We start from the raw sequence: 25437 nt of genomic DNA on the forward strand, positions 1-25437 counted from the left end.
AACACACGCTCGCTTCAATCTTGCAATAATAATGAGGAGGATGATGTCTCTGCCTGTCTGTTCTTGCCTTCTGTAATGACCTCATTTGGAATGGTCCACTAGTATGGCCAACTTAATGATTGAAATGTGATTTTGTCTAACCTGAATACATTTTAGCAACACTCCTTTGATCAGATTCTTGGCTGAGGCAGTTGTGTAAATACAGTTCAGCAATATGATGCTGGCTGTCTCAAACCTACAGAAAAGGGTACCTTTCCTGGGAACTACAAGCATTTATCTAACTAAACTATATGCCCCCCACCACAACAATATATTATAGTCTGGTGGATTGAGGTGCAAATCCAGGCCACAGCACTTGTTAGAAGTGGCCAGGAAATCTCAGAGGCACTGCTCGTTGCGCTAAGTGCTACAGATGTTGACCTGGTGGGGGATCCCACTCAGTGTCGCCAGCATGTTTAACGCTTGATGATGCGTCTACAAGTGTGCGAGTTGCATCCTTCTTCATGTTCCACAAAACCCCTGCTCTTTACTCTCCATTATCATAGTCCAGTGAAATGAAGACGATGGCCAATGCGGTTTTGTTTTTGTTTTTTTTAAAGAATAATTTATAAAATCGTCATTAAATGTTTTCCAGTGGCCAGAATAAAACTCCCATGTATTATTTCCAGGTTACTATAAGTTTGAATTAGACAAATGAAAAAAGTTCATAGTTTAAGGAATACCTTACCGTTACAAAATATGATTTTTTTAAAACCATGTCAATATGCAGCAGTAGGCTAGTTGTTGTAATGTGGTACCCAGAACATTTGCAAGGTCACACACACTAATGATCATTCACACTAATGATCAGGTTTCACTGAAGCTCCAATGAGCAATATGTCAGTATCATGTTATGAGGGTCTTTCAAGAAATATCTATTTTGTATTAGAAAAAAAATCACAGGTTTTTCAATGTTTTCATCACAGTTCAGTACAGTATTAAAGCTCTTGTTCCAAAGGTGTTTAGTGTTCTGAAGGTCCTTCAGAAAAAAAAAACAGTTCCTTTTCTGTAGAAAAGCCATCTTAATTTGTTTTTACATGCTGCTCTTTTGGATGTTCCTTGAGTTTTGGAAAAAGAAAGAATCTGGGTTGTGTCAAATTGCATAAATGCATCAATAACAGCTCACATTTTCAATGGCCTCTTGAATCCTTGTTCAGAGAATAATTGCAGCCAAAGCTAACAATATAGTAAGCATAGAAAAATAAGCCCCTATGTCACCACTTTTATTCGGCTTGACTCTTACTGTGCAGTGCTTGTATATGTATCTGTTCAATGATGCAGTTACCTCATGATTAGTCTTAAGAACTGTAAATGCCCGATGTCTGAGGATCTGCGATTCACATTTCAGGGTGTTTTTTCTGTTTCTTCTCCTGCCAGTTTAAACATTACTGTTGGGTTGTCTATTTATATGTATATCCAGCATTATATAATTTCTTTCTAAACAAACTGACATTTATTGTTGTGCTTAAAATTAATATACTTTGCTTGGAAAGACTGAAAAATGTTGCTAATGGAAAAACTGTTTTTTGGAACTTTATGCTCAGGGTGTTTTATCTTGTATTAAATGTGAACACTCATGATATTTTATAGTTGTGCAATTTTTTGGGATCTTGAAGATCACAAAAACTATACAGTGGAGATGTATTTGTACAGTGAAGCAGCGTATTAGCTAAGGTTTGTGTAAATGCTCTTGATGTTCATAGATCTGCAACAGGTTTGGTGGCATGCAAAAAATATTTCCACATCTCATTAAGAGCCACCATATATTCACTGAATCTCTGTTTTTAGTGTCTTCAGTCAAGTGTTTTATTTTCCAACACTGTATTGTTTCATTTGTAAGTGATATCACAGTTGCGCTGAAACCTGTTAATTTTCTTTCTGTGGGAGTGTGTGTTTCAAATGAATGGTTGCTCTTGAAGAATGTGGTTTTTGCAGTGTGGTTGTTTGGCGCACTGTACTTTTTCTCACTGGTTGACCAGTGACACAATTAGAGTTTAACATCTGTGTATTACCGCAAGAACACGCTTGGGGAATACATTAATGTTTGTATTAGTGGTATTTATAAAGTGTAGAAATACCCATTATGCAGATGTTCTTTGAAAATGGGTATTATTTATGGAAAGATTTATGGAAGAGGAACCTTGAAGCTTACAGTACAGCTGCATTAGCTGGGATCACTGTGATGTGGCTGGTGTGAAACAGATGCCATACAGAGCTGGTCTGCTGAGTTCAGTTCATTAAATCTTTGTGTCAAGCGTCAATGTAGGTAGAGTGATGACCAAAATGTACACTGTGATGTAATTATTCGCAATTTTGAGGTTTGCAGAATGTGATATTTTGCCTGCAGGTTTTTGCAGGCAAAATATCACATTCTGTTTCTGTTTCTGTTTCTCTTAAATGTTAAATGTCCCAGTTATATGCAATCTTTCCTAATTTGAAATTGGTAATTACTGACAATGTACATCCCTGTACTAAACAAGAAAAATAAATCCTGTGCACACCTTCTTCTGACATGCCCCTCTGTCCGAGCCATTCATCATAGAAGGAAGCTGGAAGCCCCACATTGATTTACTGTACAGGAGAGTAAGCACTGACTGAGACAGCAGCGTGTCTCTGGGACGTCACCGCCAGCTCTCATTGGCTGTAGAGAAAAAAGTCTGAGTTGATTTTGCTCCAGTTCTGTGGCTAGGGTCAGAAATTGGATGTCCATTCAGACTTACTGAGGTAACTTCTTGAAAGTTCATGTTACAAATTGAAGGTCAGCAAAAGTGGAAAAATATTTTAAATACATGATTGACTGTATTTGTTTTTTGTAATAATTTTACAGCTTTCCATTCATGCAATATTCGTTCCAGCTTTTTAACAGCTTGCATTGTTCTTATTGCAATTACAACCTACTGGCCCATAACTGACTGAAAGCTTTGGCTAAACATAATAATGGTTTGAATGTTGAAATATTCTTGACAAAAAAAACAATAACATCCGATAATGTCTGTATTGGAGTATACACTAGCTGATTATATGGCTTAATCAAGAGATTAAATGGTCATGCTTGAACCTGTTTCCATCACCCTTAACCAGTAGTAAAGAACAGGATCCCTCACCAAGCGTATGTGTTGATCTTAACAAGGAAGCTGTGGTTTACTGCTCAGTAAAACAATCGCACTGTTTCATCTGCAAAGTAATTAAACAAGTCTGTTCAGAATACACTGCAGTGTTTTTTATACACCCACTACAGATGTGTAGAATAAGATTGCCATATCAAATTCACCAAATACCCAGTGATGGCATTGCAAATAAAAGCAGTATTTGGCAAAAAAAACAGAGCAGCACCTAGTTGTGGTGTTGGTGAATTTACCTGCTTAATTTAAAGCTTAAAGTAACAAGAATTTACATAGTAACTTAAAGCTAATGTGGAATGTAGTGCACTAAGCACCTTCTATGACTTTCTTCAACCTAGAATTTTTTTCTTCTTTCGAGATCAATACTGAATGTTGAAGCTGTGGAAATTGTATTTAGTAGTATCAAAATTAACTCTTTAGCTTTAATGACAGGGTTGTTGTTGAGGCCTTGGATTGTTGGTATTTTTAAGCATTTAGTGCACCAGTGGCCCTGGAGTCTAACCTCCAGTATATAAACTGAGAGTTAGAAATGGGATTAATTGATGGGTCTGTGATAGAACAGTGTCGCCCCGTATGGTTTAAGTTAATATTTCAGATTACTTAGTAAGCAAGGAATGGAAAACAAGCCTCGGGCCAAGGAAAGATCAAGTTTTATATTTAATCATATTAGCAAAAACGTCTTACAGTTTGTTGAAGCACTAAAGATCTTCAAGGCCTGAAGGTATTCTACCAATTGCAGTTAAGGAAACACGAAATGCTATTCATATGCCAGTAATGAAACACTTGAGTCGTAAGTCGGGTAAGAGTCATATGTATTGACTGGAAAAGTAGTACTGTAACGCACATCCATAGAAAGGGTGGTAGATCCTAATCAAGTAATTATATATCAACTTAGATCTTACTTCTGTTCCATGTAAGGTTATGGAAATGATAATTTAACTGAGCTAAAGTACCATTTGTATAGTAGTAGGATTCTAGGAGATAGTCAACAAGGATGTAGAAAACGCACACTGTACTGTATAGTTAAGTCTGGCATTTTTGGCTTTCTTAGAAATGCATATGTCTGAATTGAGAAATGATTAGAACATAGAAAATGGAGTATATTTATTCCACATCTCTTCATATTGGGGTAAGGTAAATAGTGGAGTATCACAAGGATCTGTTTTTTTATCGGTGATCTAGATTCTGTTATAGTTAGTAAACTAATCAAGATGAAAGATTTTCTCAATGTAGGAGGATTAGGAAACAGTGTAGAAGTGAAAAGGGAATTTTAAAAAATGTAGGTGAAATGCAGAACTAGGTAAACACTTGACAGGTGACGTTTAATATAGATTTGCAAGTTGTTACATGCAGGGAGCAAAACCACAAATGTTAAAATGATATGGGAAACACTGTGACTGAAGATGCAATTGCAGTGTGGAAGATCAATAGAAAAAAAACGTGTTGTGCAATTAAGTCAAAGTAGAATTACTTCACGTGGAATTTATTTAGAATTCTACTTCCAGTAGAATTTACTTTTATGGACATTATGATTGACTGCACCATTACCAGTTATCAGATCTCAGAGTTTATCAGATCTCAGAAGGTAAGCAAGGCTGGACCTGGTCAGTGCTGGAAAGGAAAATGTCTATGGCAAACCAACCAGCGTGCTTTGATAAGTGGGGCTGACAGACCAGAGCACTTCTCCCTATGGACCAGAATTTGGTGACAGGAGACACTCCTAGATGGTGTCCTTTAGATGACAGTTGAAACTGAGGTCCTGACAACTTGGTGATTCAAGATTACAATAGCACCACTCCTTGCAAAAGCTAGGGGTGTTAACCATCGTGTCCCGATTAATATCATTTTCAGGTTTGCACATCTGACCACCCTAAATATTCTCTCTATGTATTTAGTGAAGTAGTTTCCCACATATCCACTTAATCTATGGTGTGGTGGGGCTGCTGGCTGCTTTGCGTCATCCACATTGTGTGGCACTTCATTGAGTCCTGAGTGGTTCCCTTCCTATATGTAAAGCACTTTGAGATGGAAAGTAGGCTACTGAACAAATTCTTCTATGATGATGACAATGGTGATGTCAATGATAAAATTATATATTACATGATTAAGATTTTATTTGGAATATTGTGTACTGTTTTGGTTACCACATTACGATGAATAAGCAGTCAGCTACGGACTAGGAAATCGTAAAGTGCTCTTTCCCGTTATTAACAAGCTCATTAAATCCACTGACAACTCTGCTCTTTCTCCTACCCCCAATCAGTCTTTAAGTTTCTGCAATTCTTGGATTGCAAGGTTGATGCTAGAAATCTACAGTTATCTGAATGAAGTCTTAAGTCTTGTACCAAGCTTGCTGGCTAGACATCTGCTCTTTAATTGTCAGTATTTTCAATAGTTCCCGTTCCATGGGTGTGGACCGTAATAATTTAAAGACTGCAATAATAAATTCCATACTAAAGAAAACTGGTCTGGATTATGATATAGTGATGAACTACAGACCGATGTCAAATTTAACATTTCTTAGAACGTGTGGCTGCACATCAATTACGGGCTCGCATGATAGCTAATGATTTGTCTGGCGTTCGCTCTAATCATCTCTCTGAAACTGCTCTTGTTAGGGTTGTGAATGATTTACTTGGGGCCTATAACTATTCTTATTTTCCTTAATCTAAGTGTGGCTTTTGATACAGGTAGTCATTCAATGTTGCTTAAACACACAAGCATTCTTGTCTGTCAATGGTACCGTTTTTTAACTGGTTTCTCTCATATCTGACTGGTCAGCTGCACTTTGTTTCCCATGGTCCTCATAAATCCCCCATGACCCCAGTCAATCATGGTGTGTCTCAGGGGTCAGTCTTTGGCACATTGCTTTTTATTATTTACAGTATATGCTTCCTCTTGGTCAGAGTATATGCAAACAAGGTAGTCGGTTTCACTGTCATGCAGTTAGTACTCAGTTATAAACTTTCCTCTCTGATCTGTTTATTTTTTTAAAACTTTTTATTCAGTTTTTTCTCCTTTTTTTCTTTTTCACTATATACATCATCCTTGGGTCTGGAAAGACCCTTTATTATGATCAAATTAGAGTATAGTGCCTTGCAAAAATAGTGGCCACCTTCCCGATGAGATGAGGTTCTTGAATCGATAAGTTACTAGTATCTGAACAGGCTGGATAGATAATGACAAGTGGATAATGTCTTACTGTCTACTACATTCTTTTTATTCTTAAATGTGGGTAATTTGAGTCACATTAGATTTTCTTATGGTTCATCATTGCACAGTATTTTCTCACCTAATCCTTTTTAACTGATGCATGTCTCTAATTCACTCCCTTGTACAATGCACATTCTTCTTTGTGTAGTCATTAAATGGAAAAAAAAAACTTTTCCTCTCATGTGTTAGTAATCCATCTTAGAGCAAATACCTGCTGTACATTTTGTCCAACCTTTTTCCTAGATGAGCCATGCGTGGGCCTCTCATTAAGTAAGATGGGTTAAAACTTGTTTTATTGTTTAGATCTGTTCCCTTTTCAGCTTTAAGTTTTTAAATTGTATTTTATTATAGTTTTAAATAGTCTAGCATTTAACTTCCAATGTCTTCACTTTTGAAACTTAGCGTTCTGAAAAATCTGTATATTTCCATTGTTTTTCTAAGAACCTTTTCTTCACGAAATTGAAGTCCAGGTCCTCTGTCACCTTTAATTAGTACTTTTGAGGATAAGTAAAAATAGTGCTTTGAAAACAACACAAGCAGAAGTAACAAAACTTAATAGAACAGATCAAAACAACGGTTGTGAGGACTGAATGTAAATGCACTGAATGTAACATTGTTGAGTTCTGAATCAGCCATGAGCTCATTTACAATGGATATAAAGACAATTAATTCATAGTTTGTTTACACCCCCATTCTCATTAAAAGTATTTTTAGTCATAAAACTCACATAATTTTTCCTGAATTTCAGAGTACAAAAAAGGAAAACCAAAAATAATAAAGCATTCTATATTTATACCAAGAGGTGTGGGGGTGGGGTTTAAATACCAAATGATTTCAAAAGCAGAAATACGACTGCACTTTCTGCAGTCTTGACAGAATGCATTTTTTTGTCAATTGTACTTTTGAATGTGACTGTTATCAGAAATGTCTACTGTTTTCCTTGCAAAACTGTTGAATTCTTAATACCAAATAAATAAATTAAAAAAAGGTGAATTAGACTAGTAGTGTTTTGTTCAACACTAAAGTTGGGAAATACATAGGATTTACATTAATTATGAAAACCTAATTAACATTTGTTATGGTGCCTAACTGACAGCCAGATTAAAGAAAAAAATAAAGGAATGTAAAGTAAAATAATTTACTGGAACCAGCTGTTGAAAAAATTAATAGCAAAGTTTTGTGCTATTTAGAGTTTTGCTAACAGCCTGCCGTTGAAGGATCTGTCCCTAAAGGAATACAGTACCAATACCCGGAATTTCTTATTGAAAACATTATTTAGTTAACCAAAGCACATTATCATTGAGAAATGTCTTTAAAAGCTAATTATTTAATAGGGCGCGGAACACTGAATGCTTGTAACCCATTGATGAACTTAGCTGTGTTGTATTCAATATCCACCAGCTAAAATGCTTATTCCTAAAAGTTGTAATTCATTACTCTTAATTAAAATTAGAGATATAAATGTTTTTCATTGGCAGCTGAAATTCTTTGGCAGTAGTCAGTTCACGGATGGAACACCTGTTGCACCCGTGAGTAAGGTATAGGTGAGGCTTCATCTTCGGGCCATCATTGTAAATGGGCATCTGTTTACATTTGATTTCCCGCTAAATAAAGGGACGATAAACCATTGAAATAATGAAACTGGCCTCCCATCCAGGGTGTATCCTGCTGTGCATCCATTGCTTGCCGGTACAGGCTCTAGCCCGCGACCCTGAATGTATTGAAGCAGTTAGAACATGGAAGGATGGAGATTAAAATGTCACCACACGTTACTGAATGTCCCTGAATTGGATGATTTCAAAAGCAATGTAATAGCTTTAAATAAAATTGAATTGGCAAGTAGACTTTTAGATACATTTTATGTAGATCATATTTTTTATAACAGAAGTGATTTATTCGTTGTAGTATTTAAATTTTAAGAAAGAATAAACAGGAATCAGCTCGGTTGCTAAATTATTTGGACAGCTGACAAATTGTCATAAATCAGTACTTTATAACTGCTTAGAATTTGGGTTGTCCTCTTATTTACCACTGGAATTCATGCGTTTAGACTGGCAAGGCAAGTTATTGTTGAGTTCTAATGAAGTTTCACCACTCCTTTCCTTCCGGATGCGTCAGAATCTTTGCAAAAGAGTGGGTAGCATTGTTTTGATATGGCATTGGTCTAATAGCTAGGAAGTGTCCCTGTTTAGGAGCAGACACGTTACGCTTCTTGCTATGCTCTGAATCTGTGCATCCCACGGGGAGTTAGAGCATAAGATCTTATTTCATTCACAGACACTCTTATTCACTGATGTTGCTAAAGTGGTGACCCAGTTTGGAGTTTTTTTTTTTGTTCTTGGTCTGTGCATTGAGTAATATACTGCTAGCTGTAATACAGTACACAAACATGGCAGTGGAATACATTTCAAAAAGGCAAAATTACAGTCTTTGTAACCAACGTTTCTTAAGGCTGATCTTTAAAATGATCATTCTGATTAAATGCTGAGTGAACTCGAGGTGTTATTCCACACAGTACACTTGAAAAGTGTTCTTTTTATCACCATTTGGTAAAAGCTGTTCACTTCATTGTCTTGAAATATTTATTCTCTTTGTTTACCATAGAGATTTATGCGTTCAAGAAATGAAGCTAAGACCGTCAAACATATACTCAGCTTGACATACATATACATATCTCAGCTTGACTAGTTCTCTGGTATTAAGAGATGCAAACAAGTGCTTTGTGACACTGACAGGCACTGGAAAAACATACTATCTTTAACGTGGTGAAGAATATTCTTTTGTCAGAGCACAGAGCATTTCAGTGACAATGGATTTTTTTTTGTCTGTCTTACTCTTATCAATCAACAACAGTCATTCTTCCATGAATTTCCACTAAAGAAAGATAGCTGGGCAGCATAGTACCTCATAGCTTTCGTGTACTGGACTATATTTTCCAGGTTGCTGTGTCTGTCTGTGTGGAATTTGCATACTGTTGCCTTGCTTAGGTGTACTGGGTGTTTGGGTTTCCTCTCACCCATCAAAGATATGAGGTTAGATTTGATTGTCTGCTCCAAGTTGTTCTGTTACGTGTCCAATCCTAATTGTACTGGGACTATAGATAGAACCAGATTATCACGGTGGACCAGTTGGCCATGTCTCATTTCTGGCTGTTCTGATGTTATGATCTGCAAAACTCTGCTGAGCCAAAAATGTAAAAACGTAAAAAATGGATAAACTATAACAGGATTTCTGTGGAGTTTGGATTGCACATATTTTCCATGTATTATCTCTGGATTTTGTTAAAAAAGCTTCTCCCAGAAAAAAAAGGATATTCACATAAAGGAATATTGGCAAAGTGATTGGATGTTTTAGCTCTGAATGTTATAAAGAATGCATATAATTAAAAAAAAATTATATTGCTTCATTAAATTTGCACTGCAGTTATTACTTGGACTACAGTATGCAGTCTGGCACATCATTAATTATTTACCGGAAAAACAACTGTCTTGCCATTTTAAAGTAAACAGTTTAATGTTTTAGAGTAGCTTTACTGGTGAGAAGGACAGCACTGTACAAATAATAGTTATATGTATTTTGATAAGAGAATATTGCTAAAAAATATCTGTGAAGTAATTTCAGGATAATCAGGGTAATTTCATTTTCCAAGACGAAAATGAAAACATCTGTTGTATACATACTGTACTAATCAAGCTGAAAATAAAATCCTCTTAGCTGCTGTTGAGGCAGTAGTTATCTTGAACTTAAGCTGTTATCGAATCTGGAGTTCACATGGGACAAAAAGTGTTTACTTTGTGAATTAATGTGCACCTTGTATAAGATTTAGCAAACCATCATCGGTCATACAGAAAAATGCCAAAAATGGTACTTTGACTAATTGCTTCTCATTCAAAAACGTCAACCTGAATGTGGATTTTTGTGGTCTGGTTCAGCCTTATGTTTTGTTTCCAGTATTTTGTTGCAGCTTGTTAAAACACTGTGATTCAACAGTGTACAGAAATACCTTACCTGCTGAATGGATTGTTGCTAGACCTTGTTGCTAGTCAAATTTATTGCACTAAAATGTAACATCTTATATATGTTTGCGATATATAAGTTTATGTGATATGATTTGAAATCTGAAAATGTGAAATGTAAAATGTGAATCATTGTGCTGATTTGGTAGGCAGCCTTCAACATTCAAATGCCCAAGAGGGTTCTTACCCTTTCTTTACCCCGGAGTCATCATTTACACCTGCGTACAGTCACAAATGGTACTGTACACTTGCACGCTTTTTGGAAGAATATTTTCATGGAGACCATATCAACTGTTATTTTAACAGAGGGGTTGCTGGGTTTGTGTTATCATCCGTCTTTGTCTAGGGAAACAAAGACTCATGGTTTAAAATTTGATGAAAGGGAAAATGTGGCTTCATTGTTTTTTTCAGGCATGGGCCTAATGTTTTATTGATGCAGTTTGTTCACAGAGAAATTCTATAATCCCCGTAGTCTGGTCATTGCTGGATTAGTTTCTTTGCCATTAAATGTGAGATCAAGTGCTGAATATGCAGAAATAGGTACTAATAACAGCATTATTATTCATTATCAGAAGAGTATTGCATAACTTTAATAAAACACTCGCACTCGAGTTTTGTCTTGTCTAATGAATAAACTTGCAATCATGCATTAAAATGATTTTTTATGAATTTGTTTATAATTGGGTTCCGTATTAAATATATTGGCAACCTAAATGGAAAAATACTTCAGGCCTCGGTTTTTCATACTGGTGAAGTGTTTTGATTTCAAAACCATAAGATAAAGCTAAAAAATACTGTAAATGAACCGTTAGTAAAATGCTACCAGATGGATTCACAGATTTAAACTATCAATCATTTTTGGGGGAATGGTAAGAGCTTTGCGATTAATTCTTTTTTATTATAGTTCTGGGAAGATTCTTGGAATGTTGTTCTCAATTTCTTCTCATTTAAAATATATTTTAAAAAATCAAAATAAATATTTGCTGTGTATGGAGATACAGCAAGATGTATCTTGCTTCTTTGAGCGCAGCACCGGTGCAGAAAGGTGGCGGACCCTTTTGCGTTTACGCTCAAAGAACACGTACTGTCATCTGCATCCGCCCCTTTTCACACCCTGAGAACAGTGGCGCTGGAAGGAGATTTAACGCCAGCTGGGGAGGTGAAGCAGCTGTTTTTGTTGACAGGCAGTTCGTGAGGTCAGCGAGCCAAGGGCTGTCCAAATGTCGTCTGAAGCCCTCCAACCAGTTGCGTTTCGGTTGCTTTGATCAAACCGGGTCGCGCAGATGGCCAGTAACACAGCCCAGATCAAATTGGCGGTGCGTGAGTTTCAGGGCTCGGCATGCTCTCTGAGCAAGTGCCTTCTACTGATCTTAGCCCCCTCCTCCCTCTTTTTACGGGGCTTCAAAGTGTAATGTGCTCACTTGTTTTGAACAGCCCTTCTTATTTTCTGTTCATTATTGTGTATAATAGCATGACAGTGACATAGCTCTTAAAGAAAAATATTGTGGCAAATATTCGTATGTATGTATTAAAACCCCGTTTTAAATGGTCGTGTTTTTCATACAGCTTATTAACTTAATATATACTCGCACTGCAAATACACGTTTGTTACTGTGTGATTCTTGATGGCAGTCATTTGTCCTGTGTGAGGCTGCAGCGGTTTTCACAATCTGCTGGTTAAGAACTATTGTGTACAGCTCAAAATGGCTCTTTCCGCAGATGAGTTCAGTTCAATAACGTTGAATTAATGGGAGTTGACATGCTCGAAACTGTAAAATTCATCAACGATCAAAAGTCAGTCTCTTTTTCGTAAAATTTGTTTGGTGTAATTTGCTGGCTGATACATTCCAAATTAGATGTTAATAGATTCGTGGTAAGCAAATATAGGCATTACAAGCTAATGTCAAGCTTGTAATGTCAAACCCTTCGTTTGTTTCTTCTACTGTAAAAACGTTGTGTTTTAGACGTTCCCCTAGGCATAGTTCACATTTTCAGACTCCCAGCTTGGACTATGGTGATGTGGTTTACAGAATGGGAAAACTAGACGTCTTTATACCTGTGCTTCTCAATCCGGTCCTGGGGGATAACTGTGTCTACTGGTTTTCATTCCAAATTGGCCCTTAATCGCCAGTGCTCATTGATGCATTTAATTGATCTATTTGCTTGTTTTGACTTTTCCACACAAAGTCCTTGGTTTTAGAAATACTCTAGTTAAAGTACTGTTTTTTTTTCTTCTTAAGTCCTACTGCAATTACATTTCTGATAGCACACCTGAATGAGTTCTGTAATTTGGGAATTGGCACAGGGTTGATAGCACTTACAAACCCCATAAATCTTTTCACAGGTATATAAAACACCTAAAATCGAAAATTGAAACCAATTTGCCTGCAATTAAGAACTTGGCTAGAGCAAAAAAAAAAAACATTCTGCCACGATTTTCATTGTGCCCCCTATCACATTCATTGTTATTTTTCTTCTTTAATTGATTAGTCTCGCTGCATACTTGGTGAATGCTGCACTAGTTTAGATGAGTTTACATATCTTTAATTCTGAAAAAAAAGCAGGAGTCTAAAACTAGTCACCTTTGTATCGGAGGGTGTTTTTAGTGTGCGTGTATGTCTTTTTTGCCTTAAATTTGCTTTAAACTCATCCTATGCTGTTATGCCTTCACAGTTTATTTTTAATTATTTGCTTTTCTTTCATCCATTTTCTAACTGCTTCTTCCAACTCTGGGTTTTGGGGGAGCCAGAGCCGAGCACCCCAAGTCCGGAATTGAACCCAGTGCCCCAGTACTGCGGTACAGCAATGCTAACCACTGGACCATCATGCTTGCCCATTATTTGTTTTTCTTTGTACTGTTGGTGTTAGCCTTTTGGACAGGTTGTCATTGCACATGTAGATCTGTTCTCAACTTACTGATTAAATAAAGAAGTATTACTATTATATACAGTATGTATTAACTTTCACATGCACTGTTTTTTTTAACTTTCTTCCTGTGTGGGAAGTGTATTGTTTACACTTTACAGCATGTCTGACAATCTTTAGTCTGAATGCAGAGTTGTGCAATTGAGGTGGTGTCCAGTTTCCTTCTGAAAGTTTTTGGAAAAGGTTAGCAGGTCAGCTCCAAGCACTTACTTCCAGCATAAATTTCTTTCTTGTGCCGCCTTTGGTCATGATGCTTTAATACCCCCTGAACTTTGAAATGTGCATTATACATGGCAAGGAAAATCATACATAAGTGCTAAGTGTTTTTATCTTTATATCTTTGTGTCTTACATTTTTTCCTACTCCGAATTTGATTTATGCTGCTGTCTTTTTGTCATCTTGGTAATAGGGGGAAATGATTTAGAAACTGAATTATAGAAGGGCTAAAACTGATGGTGTCTACTGAGTTAATTATTAATTCTTGCCTTTGATTCGTGTGAAAAGTGAAAGTTCTTTTCATCTAAGGTTTCAAGAGTAACAACACAGCTAACTTTTCCTGCTAAAGTAGGGTAAAATTTACATTTTCAAATGAACAGATGTTATCATCATGAAACAAGTAATGAACAAATGAACATTTGATTTAACTTCATACAGAGCACCCTAAAATTAATATTTTCTCTCTGAAAAAACAACCATTGTTAAGCTTTAAGACCCTGTTGTAATGATTTCTGTTCCAGAAATCCATACTGGAATTTCTACCAGAATATCTCCTAATGCCAGAAAAATGTAGTGGTCATAACATTTCACGTGAGAGGTCTCTATGAAGATATTGGACACTTGAACATGGCCCCCCCAATCCATTCAACATCGATTTAGAAAACATTTCAGCCTTTACTTGTGTGTGAATAAAACATTGAACTGAGGTAATACTTACAGTTTGTTTGTATTGATGAAAATAAAATATTTCTGGCCTGGCCACATGTCAGTCAGTCATCCCTGTATCTCTCGGCACACACTGTGGGTGGCAATGCAGGATTCTGGATAATGGGTGGCTTCCTATGATACTGCTAGTCAGAGACAACTATGTATTCTCTAAACTATTCTAAATGTTAAAAACAAACAACGTAAGACAGATTGAGAATCAGTCTGTTTCATTGCAAGCAAAAATATTAGAATTATAAAAATAAAACTATGAATTTTCAAAGTAGTAAAATTACCATGTGATTTATTCTTTTGGTGCCAAAGTTAAAACTTTTGTGACAAAAGTTATTTGCTGAAGAATGATTTGCAACATTATACGGTGCATTGTGTGGTGTATTTGTTTTGTATTCTTTTGTAGTTCTTTTATTGTCTGTGATATTTCTAAAGTATGTAAACTATGACTAAGATTTCATTCCAATTGAAGTCTGCAGAATTTCATTAGATTAACATTTTGAATGCTTATTTTGAGACTACACATTTTAAATAATATATTTACATTAGCATCTATATATTTTAGCAGTCTTTATTTGAAGTTTAATATAATTAAATTATCCTGCATAGATGAAGAAATCTGTGGGAATAAAGCATCCCCACATGTTTTGGGGATAAGTTTTCCAATTGATTTATAACAAAGCCTCATTTAATAAAGGAGATGTTCATTTTCAAATGAATCTCCATCGATCTCTCTAAGCAATAAGAAGTACTGAATCATTAATAAATGTAGTATATTTCAACAATTAGCTCAATTGTGCTTGAGTTCACTGCATGCATTCACCATGCTAATATTTAAAAAACTGAATATTTAATGTTTTAGAGATTATTTTAATTAAATAATAAACCCAGCTAGTGCCATCAAATGCTGAAATATTTTGGTGATTATGGCTCTGTCATGGAGGCTGCAGAGAAGTTGTGATTTTCAGATAATTACAGCTCATGGATACCCTTGAACACAGACTGTTGCAGGTTTCATTTTAGAATATATAAGATATTTTAAATATCAGTTGTGAACAGTGAAATCCATTGAAAGTGTTTCTCCTTAACTGCAGTGAACTGGACAAAATGATTAATTGCTATAAGCATGTAGATTCCAGGAATGTAGGCAGAGATGTTTGAATGTGTTCTGGTGATTTAAAAAGCAGAAGTGAAATGTTTTGGATAGAGTTCTTTCCATATGGCATTATTTAATTTCACTTGACAACAGTTCAATGATCAGTTACCTTGCTTTGAAGTACCTCTGTAGCAGCATAACAGTGAGAAAAATGCAATCCTGAATTCTAGTGTTTCCCAAAAGTCGCTATTTTTTAAATCAAGGAAATACACCTATTAAATTCTGCTCCTAATGTACTTTATTTTCTGTAGGTGCAGAATTCAGCTGTTACTTTACTTTTTTTGTAAAGTACTTCTCTAGACAAGTGTGTGTCTGGAATGAGCCATGTTATTTCATTTGATCCCTCAAGAAACAGCTGGATAAAGTATTTGGGTAAAATTAATCAACGGGGTCCTCTCATTTGTTTTTATTATTGGTTTAGAAAAACATGTTTTTTTTTACCACTTCATGTAGCATTTTGTGTGTTGCAAGTTTAGCAAATACAGTATACTACAGCAAATTCATGAACTTGTATATAAATCTCTGTAAAAGAAGCATCATGATAAATTGACAAGTACCTCCTCTCTTTATCGCACACTGATGTATGTTCTCATTAGTTATACATTCTACATTACATGGATGCAGCACAGTCATTACTGGAAGAGGTCAACATACCTGGTGGTGAAAATGCTGGAGTACGTCTTCACCTTACCTTAGACGCTCCACCTATAGTGGTACCTTTTAACATGAAATGTGAATGATTCAGAATTAGCAACATTGCGTAGTGTTTAATGTATAAAAACGTACATCCTTATCCTATAAATACAGATAGCAGTTGTTAAATGCTCCATGATGTATATCATTACAATTTGTGAAATCCTGTATGCATGCATGTGTAATAATATGAACATTGTCAAAACCAGAACTGTGATTTTTTTCCAAGTATATATATATTCTTGAAACGTATAAAAACAGAGCAGTGTGTTCACACAGTCATTGGAGTCCTGCTGTGTGATGGAACACCGTGCCATTCCTATACGTGCGTTGTCCGATTGTGTAATTTCATAGTTTATTGGAGATGGAAAAACACTCTGGATGTAAAGGGTATCTGTTTGCCCATTCTGTGAGTTTAACAGTCTGTAGCGCACTGTAAAATTCTATGATTAATAGACATGGAAAGCTGAAAATAGATACTGTATATGAGCACAGTCGCAGTAAACGAGCTAGAGGGGAAGAAGCTTAGATTTTATTCACTGGCATATAAAACGTTGCTGTAAAGTTTCCCCAATGTAATGTGATGGTGGCTCTTTTATAGAGAGGGCTGCTTTCTTTATGCTCTGCATAAAAATGTTTTAAACATTCACTCATGAGAAAATTAATAGGTCTTCAGGAAAAGATATACACTGTTGCAAGTCAAAATCTTTCAATCTTTTAATCATAAGGAGAACACATTTGGGGCTGTTATATAACCTGTTTTGCTTTTTTGTATTCCGCATCTGTATCCTATTTTCTGTAACTGTATATTTCTTATATCTGTATCTTATATTATATTTTGTGTGATTTTATCATTGACATGTGAATTTGCATTGTAATTAATAGTTTTGATTGGTATTGTATTGCATTTGCATTTGTCGATCCTAAGGAGTCATAGCAAATATCTAATATGAAGTATTTGTATAATATTTAATGATATTTATTTGGGGCGGAGCTAAGGATCTCCGCCTGTGGCTGGAAGGTTGCCGGTTCAAATCCCGCAGCCGGCAGAGGAATCCTACTCCGTTGGGCTCCTGAGCAAGGCCCTTAACCCCAACTGTTCCAGGGGCGCCGTACAATGGCTGACCCTGTGCTCTGACCCCAGGCTCTCTCCCTATCTGTGTGTCTCATGGAGAGCAAGCTGGGGTATGCGAAAAGATAATTCCTAATGCAAGAAATTGTAAAGGGTTAATAAAGTAATGTTATATTATATATATATATTAAAATATGTTCTTAATATATATATATTTCTTGTTATAAAGGGTTCCTTTTCCACTGCTTAAAGTATTCCACAGTGACCTTTTTTAGTGATCTTTATAACCACACAAACACTGGTGTGGAACATGCTGTAAATGGAATGGCATTTGTCTGCCATTTGTAGATATTTTATTGAGTGGTACACTGGGACAAATGATTTGTCAAAACAGGGTCCAGCTCAGTAATGGCAGCCGAACTGCCTGGCATATTTTGTTCTACTTTTAGTCATGACTAAGTTGTATTTTCACATTTTGCCATCTGTTTTTGTAAATTGTTTTTTGTCTTTATTGTTCACTTATCAGCTATAACATCCTTTCTAGTATGTATGTGCGCAAAACCACTTATTCACAAACCATCTTTTCACGAGGAGGTGAGCTTTTACTGTAGATAGAGTGGCTCTTCAATTACCAGTGACACAAGAGCAGGGTTAGAAAGAAATAATGAGGTGAAGGGTAAATGGATCTTTCCCTGTTTTTTGACATAGTGATGAATGGGAATATAAACTGAGGGGGCTTTAATGGACTTGATTGAAAAGGGTAAAGCTGTAGGATGAGACACCCTAAAAAGTGAGAATCCTTTAGGGTATAGTGGATGAGGGGAATGCGTTTTCATCACCTGAAGTATAAGTAGGAATAGTAGTAAGTAGTGTTCTCAGTTCCCTGTATTAATAAGTAATGTATTTGTTTTGGTTTAATCCAGATAACGACCCTTGGGCTTTGCTGTTTTCTCAGAGGCAAGTCAAGGATCTTTCATATACTAGTCTCTGCCTGTAATGCACTGTAGTGTGCATGTAATAAAAACCCTCTTTGTCACCGGGAGTTTCTCATGGATAATTTAGCCTAAGAGCGTTATTCACATATTTTAAAATTACTATTTTATGAAAACACAATTAAGATAAGGCTTTGATGTATGTACCGTAAACATTGCAATAAAGAATTGTATATTTGATTTTGTTGAACTTGACAGTGAAATGACGGCATTTTTGTTTGGCCTTGGTCAATACATGTATACAAGTGCTTATATAAAAAATATACTTTATGCAAAATGCAGTGACAGTACAAAATACTGTTAATTAGTGGAATTTATACTTATATTTTTAAATGATTAAAATGTTTAATTATGAGAAGATACTTTATAATTTCTGCTAGGCAACTTTGTGTGAATTCAGCGGTTAATGTTCCAAGTTCAAGGACAGAAAGATTGTTTACAGTACGGTGAAATTTACACTTTAATATTCACAGGGGATACTGTTCTTTTGTTTTTTATGTTTTTGTATTGTTAGGACACACAATACACGTAATTTATGCAAGCATAAAAAAATATGCTCAGAAAACCGGGATCTTCTCAGAAAAAAATCCAGATTTTGGATATTGATTAAATGTTTTAGGCATCATTTTGATTGAACATTCATGGCTGAACATGATGTACTTAGTAATTGATATATGATATGTGTCTGTTGCTTACTGTATATCTTTCTTTCTCTTCTTGTATATGTCTTTTTTTATATCTTTGTTATATCAAGTGCACCACAAAAAAAATTAACAACCCGATTGTTTGACAATTAAGTTGACTGTGACTAACCTATTTAGTGAGAGTGGGCCCAGGTAAAAAGGTGATTTACCGTAGTGAAAATCGAGGAAAAAAACAGAAAAAGAATCACTGTCTCACTCTTTAGCAGAACAGTGCCTTTGTGCCATTGGTACGTTGGAGGTTGAACTCAGCCCACTGTTGCTTAACGCCTTGGGTGTTATCCCAGAAACTGCCAGCAATTTCTAATTTGGCAAGAGGTTACAGCCAAAGTCCATCAATGACAGGATGAGATATTGGAGACGGCATGTCACTAAGATTGATGGGGAGGTCCCAGTGTGATCGTGGGAGCAGGATTGTCTAGTTACTACAGAACATTAAGTGATTGATGGTCCGTGATTGTACCCGACTGCATGGTTCTACATTGATAAGGTACTGCAGACTCACTCGCTATCCTGCTTTGGACTCATAGTGATGTCACAGTATTCCAGTAGTGCTGCCCATGTTCTCATGCTGCTATGCTGTCATTGCAGCTCCAGTAACAATGACTTTCTTGTGTGATAGTTGTGTCTGGGATACCCCCATTTTCCAGACTTGAGCTGAGCCCCATTGAATATCTGTGGAATGAGCTATGATGATGTGGCATATAGGGTTCAGAGACCAGTGAACAGGCATATGCTTGTCCAGGCTTATTATTTTTAGATGGGAACGTTGTGAATGTTTCAGTTATTATTGATGCTTTTGGTTTTTTTTTTGGCAGTTAGGTTATTTCTGCCAATATCTTTGCACTCCTATAGGTCTTCCAATTGGGGTTTGGAAATGCACAAGTAGAGTGAATCTGGCAGGACATGAATGGCTTTTTTAAGACTTCTGGTTCCAAAGCTGAAACATTGTCTCTTCTCTTTTCCTTTCATCATGGAATAAACCTTTGCCTGTTTCTTTGTAGCCTGCGCCTGCTGACAAAGCTCCCTACTTGAATGTTTTCAAGACTGCCGTGTCCCACAGTTGCCTGTCCTGTCGCTCTTTGCTGTTGCACAGCAAACCAAATTACCCAAAGAAATGTATCCTATAGATCAAAGTGGACTTTATGTTGTGATTTAAGAGTTCCTGACTCTTCAGAATTTGTAATGCATCTGTAATGCATTTTTTCCACATAAGACAAATATTTCTCTACACTTCAGTATTCATTCTTCTGCTGCCATCATTAGTTATGTCATCAGTTAAGACCAGTGAGCCAATTCCAGAGGTGGCCATGCATGTCCAGGCCATGACATTACCTCCACTATGCTCTAATATTTGCTTAGTACATAGATGAGCCACCAGCAGAGTTTTATGGACAGACCAGCCAGGATAACTGGCTCTGTTGAGCCAAGATAAACATTTCTGAAAGCAGCAGAAAGCCTGAAGTGTGGAGAAAGAGAAGAATGCCCCAGTGAGCAACACCTCATATATGGAGCATGGCAGAGGTACACATTTCTTGGAAGCACAATTTGAATTTTAAATTTTGCTAGTTTAGTACGTTTAGTACGCTGCACAGCTTTAACACAGCTGTAGAAAAGAACTGTAACCAGGACATTGAATGTTCCTTTCTCTGTATTAGAATGTATTAGAAACTGTAGCATAAGTGTAGATAATTTGGTTATTTAGAAAAGTTTGAAAACTGAATAATTAAAAAAATACCTGCATACTGTATATAGTAGGTTGGCTGTGCCGTCTCATTGAAATTAAAATATACTGAGGGTAAATGAGACTGGAGCATGACTGTTTAAACTCAACAATGAGAATGTACATCTTTCAAGCCCCTAGTGTGAAAAGCAGGCAGTCTTAGCACATTAAAGCACCTTTGCCCCTGCACTCTGCTAAAAACAGTGGGCCGTTTACTCCCTGTTTTTTCCTTTCAGCCAGAGGCCCTTTGAGGTTCTAATCCTGCATTCCTTTTCCTGTCTGGGTCAGGTTACATTGTTTATGTGTTTCTTTTTTTTTTTTTGATGGGAGGGTGGCGTGTCATGAGGTTGAAGTCATCTGTCCTCTTTAGGCCCCTTCTTCAGTTCTAGGAGTAAGGCAGACAGTGCACAACAGTGCCTGTGCTGAGGAAGCAGCTGTGAGTACAAACAGAGCAGCACTCTTGACCACACCGCCGTCCTGTGGGAGGGAAATAAAAACTGTTGGTTGTAAGAATTTTAGTTCTATTAATTTCCCTCTCTTCAGAGGGACTGTAGCTGAAACAACACACTTAAGAGCATGGCGAAATGTTGATTTTATAAAGAATTCACTCACACTGAAGGTAAGGTAGGTTTTTATTTCCTTATTTTGAGAGAAATGCAATGCAGAGAAGCATTTTCTTTCCTGTAAATATTTATTGAGGACAGGTGGTTGTTTTGAAACATTGAAGTAGCTGCTACTTAACGTTAAATCGTGGCAGGATGTGTAGCGGTTTGAGTTGAGAGCTGAAGTCTGGGAAGTAAGCACCAGTCGTGTTTAAAAGCATGTGTTTGGGGGGGGGGGGGGTTGTTCTTGAGACATGGCTTCATGCAGTTCAGGTGTTCTTGTAAATATTTGTTTTTGAAATTTGAATAAGCAGAGTGCATTAATAATTAATGGTTTGTAAAGTGACAGGGGTTTTGTAATTTATACAATAGTGGTATGGAGGGAAAGAACTCAATATTTTTCGTTACGAGTTTGGATTTGAATCAAATATTCAAGTTTTCCCTATAGACACAATGTATTGTATTCTTAGTATATTGTTTGGGTCCTGACCCGTTTGCTTAGAATATGTTTAGAGAATAACATCCTCTTCTGAGTGCCTGTCTGAACCTCTTATGTGTTTTGCGCTTTAGTGCAAGTGCACACAAGCAACATACAAATTGCAATTCTGTTGGAAAAAAGCTGTCTTGGTTTTGACTGATTTGCATAATTCAAAGTGATCCGTTCCGGCGTGTCACGTCTGGAGGAGTTTCTTTAAAACATTGCTAAAATCAGTTCTCCTTCTGAGCAGTCCATTTCATTTTTAGTGCTACCTCTTACTTTCCTTAGGTAATAAGTCTAGTGTACCTTTCATTTCACTTCAATTATACTGAAACCACATTAGCATGGACTGGTAAGTTCTTTCTTAATGAGAATTCAATCATCTAGTCAATAGAGTCCATGCACTCTTTTAACAAAGTGGAATGAGAAGTGCTAACCTCTGCTTATTTCAACCTCTTTATTCAGTCTTCTCTAAAAAGCTGCTGTGACTGTTTTCTTAACTATGGCCTGCCTCCCCAGTTGCATCTCCTGCATACAATGCGGCATTTTCATCTTTATAGATTTTTCACAGAGTTGTCTGTGCTACGGGTCACATAATGACAAGCAGGGTATTGGATGTTGTTTTGAGAGGTGTGGGTTTTCTGCTAATGTATGGGGGGCAGGGACTTTCCAGAGGGCATCATGCTTTTAACATAATTAGAATTCTGTGGGGATATGGTAGCGAGGTGCACTGAGGTGTTCGGTCCTCTTCATGTCCCTTATGTGAAATTCATTTCATAGTGACATTATAATTTGATACAGTAGTGGAAGCTAAAAAAATGTAAGGTTGTAAGGATTTTCTTCTATCCGCTTTTGAAACTGCTTGAGTTCAAAAACCAGACGGGCCTAGCAACGTCATTTTCTGTAAGTGCAGTGCCTAGCAAAATTATTAATCCCCTGCCAATAGTATAATGTTTTAATTACTTACAAGTCATGAATATCATTCTTGTAAGTAAGCATTTTTACTTGAAACTGTAATGATCAAATTGAACAGTGTTATACAGTGAAGAAGATTAAATGGCAGCAAAACCTACAAAGAAGATATGTACTCATTGGCTAAGTAGATATTATTATGGTGGTATAATAAAGGGAGTTCCTGCTTTAACCCAAGATGGCTGTCAGACACCCATGTTGTAGTAAAACTTCACATTTTTGCTGTTTAAAGAACCACTGAACTGAGAGATTTAAAACTGTGTGACTTTTCATCACGCTAAGACCTGCTTTAGACTTGCTGCAGTGCCATGTTTTAGGGCCACAGTGGGTCATCACCTTCCTGATGAAACCCACCTCATAACCACCAACTGCTGGACCTCAAAACTCTGGCCCGTGAAACATGGATTTGATAGGTGTCCCACCACAACATTTCACTCACTTTGTTAGTGGATATACTGTGCACTCTGCTTGCAGTGTTTTAGTTTATACATATTCTAACCGGTAAGCTTGCAAATTGTAAGTCTCATTGGATCTAGAAATCAAATGTTACCCCTGATTCCCATGTCTTGAAACAAATACTCCTGTTTTTTTTTTTCCTATTGGCACATGCAGAGTTCAGGAACACTCCGATTTGTAGGGCTGGAAATGTATTCCTCACATTTGAAACAGTACTTCCAGAAGTGTTTGGACAGTGAACTCTAACTCTGTGGTTGGTTTCATTCCAGTTTTTCATAAGTTTATTTGAGTGGAATTTGACTTTTTAACTACTTGAAGTTTTCTATTTTACCATTACTGCAGTGGTGTCCCATAACCTCTGATACCTCTTTATGTACTGTAATATACTGTACTGTGATATCACAAAGGAAGGTTTATTCATACATATATAAATAATGCCAAACAAAATTGCCTTGGATTTACTTGGCAAAGATTCAGCTTATCAATGTCTATTTAATTTGATTGATCTGTGCATGTAAAACGTCCTGTCTTTGTCTTGTGGAGAAGGGTGCAGGTTGTGCTTTATATGATTAAACATGATTTAATACAGAACATACATTTGTTACATGATATTCTAGCCTGCTTGTTCAGATCTCTTTTCCTGGAACACCAAACCCATTCTAGAAGTACTTATTAAAGCAGCTGCAAATCCCATGCAGTATACAGTATCTTGCCATTCCTAGTCTGTTAAATATCCCTGTCCATTAGATTCAGGTTTGGAGTCCTGGTAAGCACATAGCATATTAGAATTTTAGAATGTGATGAGTCCAGGGGAGGATCCTTTATCTGTGTTATAAATATTATGAATGATACATTTTAGTAAAACTGATTACACAAATACAGAATTTGTGGATTGGGTAAAAATTGTATTTCACAGGAATATTATAGCATGATGCTAAATCAGTCTGTTTATATACAATTATGTATTTTATATGTCTGTTTGATGTACAGAAATATATGAAGAGATTCTTATCCATGGAAAGCATACATGTATATTAATAATCTTGCTTTTGATGTTTATATTAAAAGAACAATTATTTTGACCTGGCTGTAATGCTCAATACATTATGTAGCTCAAAAAATAAGAAAGGTGCAGCAGTGCATGAATGGAATCATAGCGTATCTGTCATAAAACGTCACAGTTCTTTCTTAATATTAGGCTTTAGCATAGTAATGCAGCTGAATCTGCAATACATGATTTTCCCCATATTGATCGTTGCATTATAGGTCTCACTTACTACCAGTGTTTTACTGGTCTGAGAAGAGTGGATCTTTTACTCTTGGTACGGTATTATATTGTGCTTAATTACTCCCACTGGGGGATGAATGAGTATAGATGAGCCTGCTGTATATACTTATATACTGTGGTAACGTACTTAACAGGTGTGTGCTTTTTAGAAAGTAAAATTAGTTGGTGGTTTCTTAATTAAATCATAACTTTAAAATGAAAATCTTCATTATAGGGTGTATAAATATCATAAAGTGAGTTGCTGATAATACCCAAATCACCATGACCACAGCATGGACATTAGCTGAGTTAAACGAATATAGTTTTTAATTAGCATTTTAATAACAGGTGAGTACTTCGTAACACAAATTATGACCTTTGCTATATAACCTTTTGTTAATTTCAGGAGAATATACAGTGCTGGAGTGTAAGGTGTTTTGCTGCACTGTTCATTTCAAGCTAGCAACCTGCATTGATCTAGGAATGGTTTCCTTAATTAAAAACCCTGTGGCTATACTATATTCTGTTAAGGATCCCTGTGGGAAACGTACACTTTAAATAGCATGCCACAATTAGCTTGAGATTAACTACTGTATGTACTGTAGAAACTTTTTTGGATAAATTTAAAATTTCTTTCAGTTTCACCTCAGACCAAATCCATTGTTTACTTCCCCCCCTAGTATTAACGGTGATTGTAAGTCATTTCCCATATTTAAAATGTAAAATCTATTTATGGCTATCGACTGCAAAATGGTCATCCTGTTTTAGACTTGTTTTTCAAGCAGTTAACTATTTCTCTAGTGATGTGTATAATTGCATGTTTTGATTATCTTGTTTTGCCAGCTTCTATTGTTGTTGTCATCATTATCATCATCTGTTGGACAAATCTGATGATTTTTGTTTTGGTCCTTGAAGATTTTAGTTTTTTGAATAATTTGAATAATTTGTGTTGACTTTGTTAAACTGAGCTAAAATTAAATCTCATTGTTATTTGTTTTGTTTAATCCACTCATATGCAGTAGCAAAACAGGAGCATAACTGATTTTGGTAAATCCATTCACTAGCATTTTATTTGAG

The 25437-nt window shown here is 36.3% G+C and overlaps 1 protein-coding gene across 5 annotated transcripts in view; it reads left to right on the forward strand.

Moving 5' to 3' along the window:
- The window catches only part of mcc (MCC regulator of WNT signaling pathway), a 203397-nt gene that overhangs the window by 99061 nt on the left and 78899 nt on the right, over positions 1 to 25437 (forward strand). The window contains exon 1 of one of the 5 annotated variants that reach the window (XM_088629950.1): positions 20968 to 21204. The exons of the other annotated variants lie outside the window; for them this stretch is intronic. The gene's annotated coding sequence lies outside the window, so the exon portion shown is untranslated. Of the gene's footprint in view, positions 1 to 20967; positions 21205 to 25437 lie in introns of those variants that run through there. 5 annotated transcript variants of the gene reach the window in all.

This window comes from Lepisosteus platostomus, chromosome 4 (genome assembly GCF_059453375.1).
Source record: "Lepisosteus platostomus isolate fLepPlt1 chromosome 4, fLepPlt1.hap1, whole genome shotgun sequence".
Classification (NCBI taxonomy): domain Eukaryota; kingdom Metazoa; phylum Chordata; class Actinopteri; order Semionotiformes; family Lepisosteidae; genus Lepisosteus; species Lepisosteus platostomus.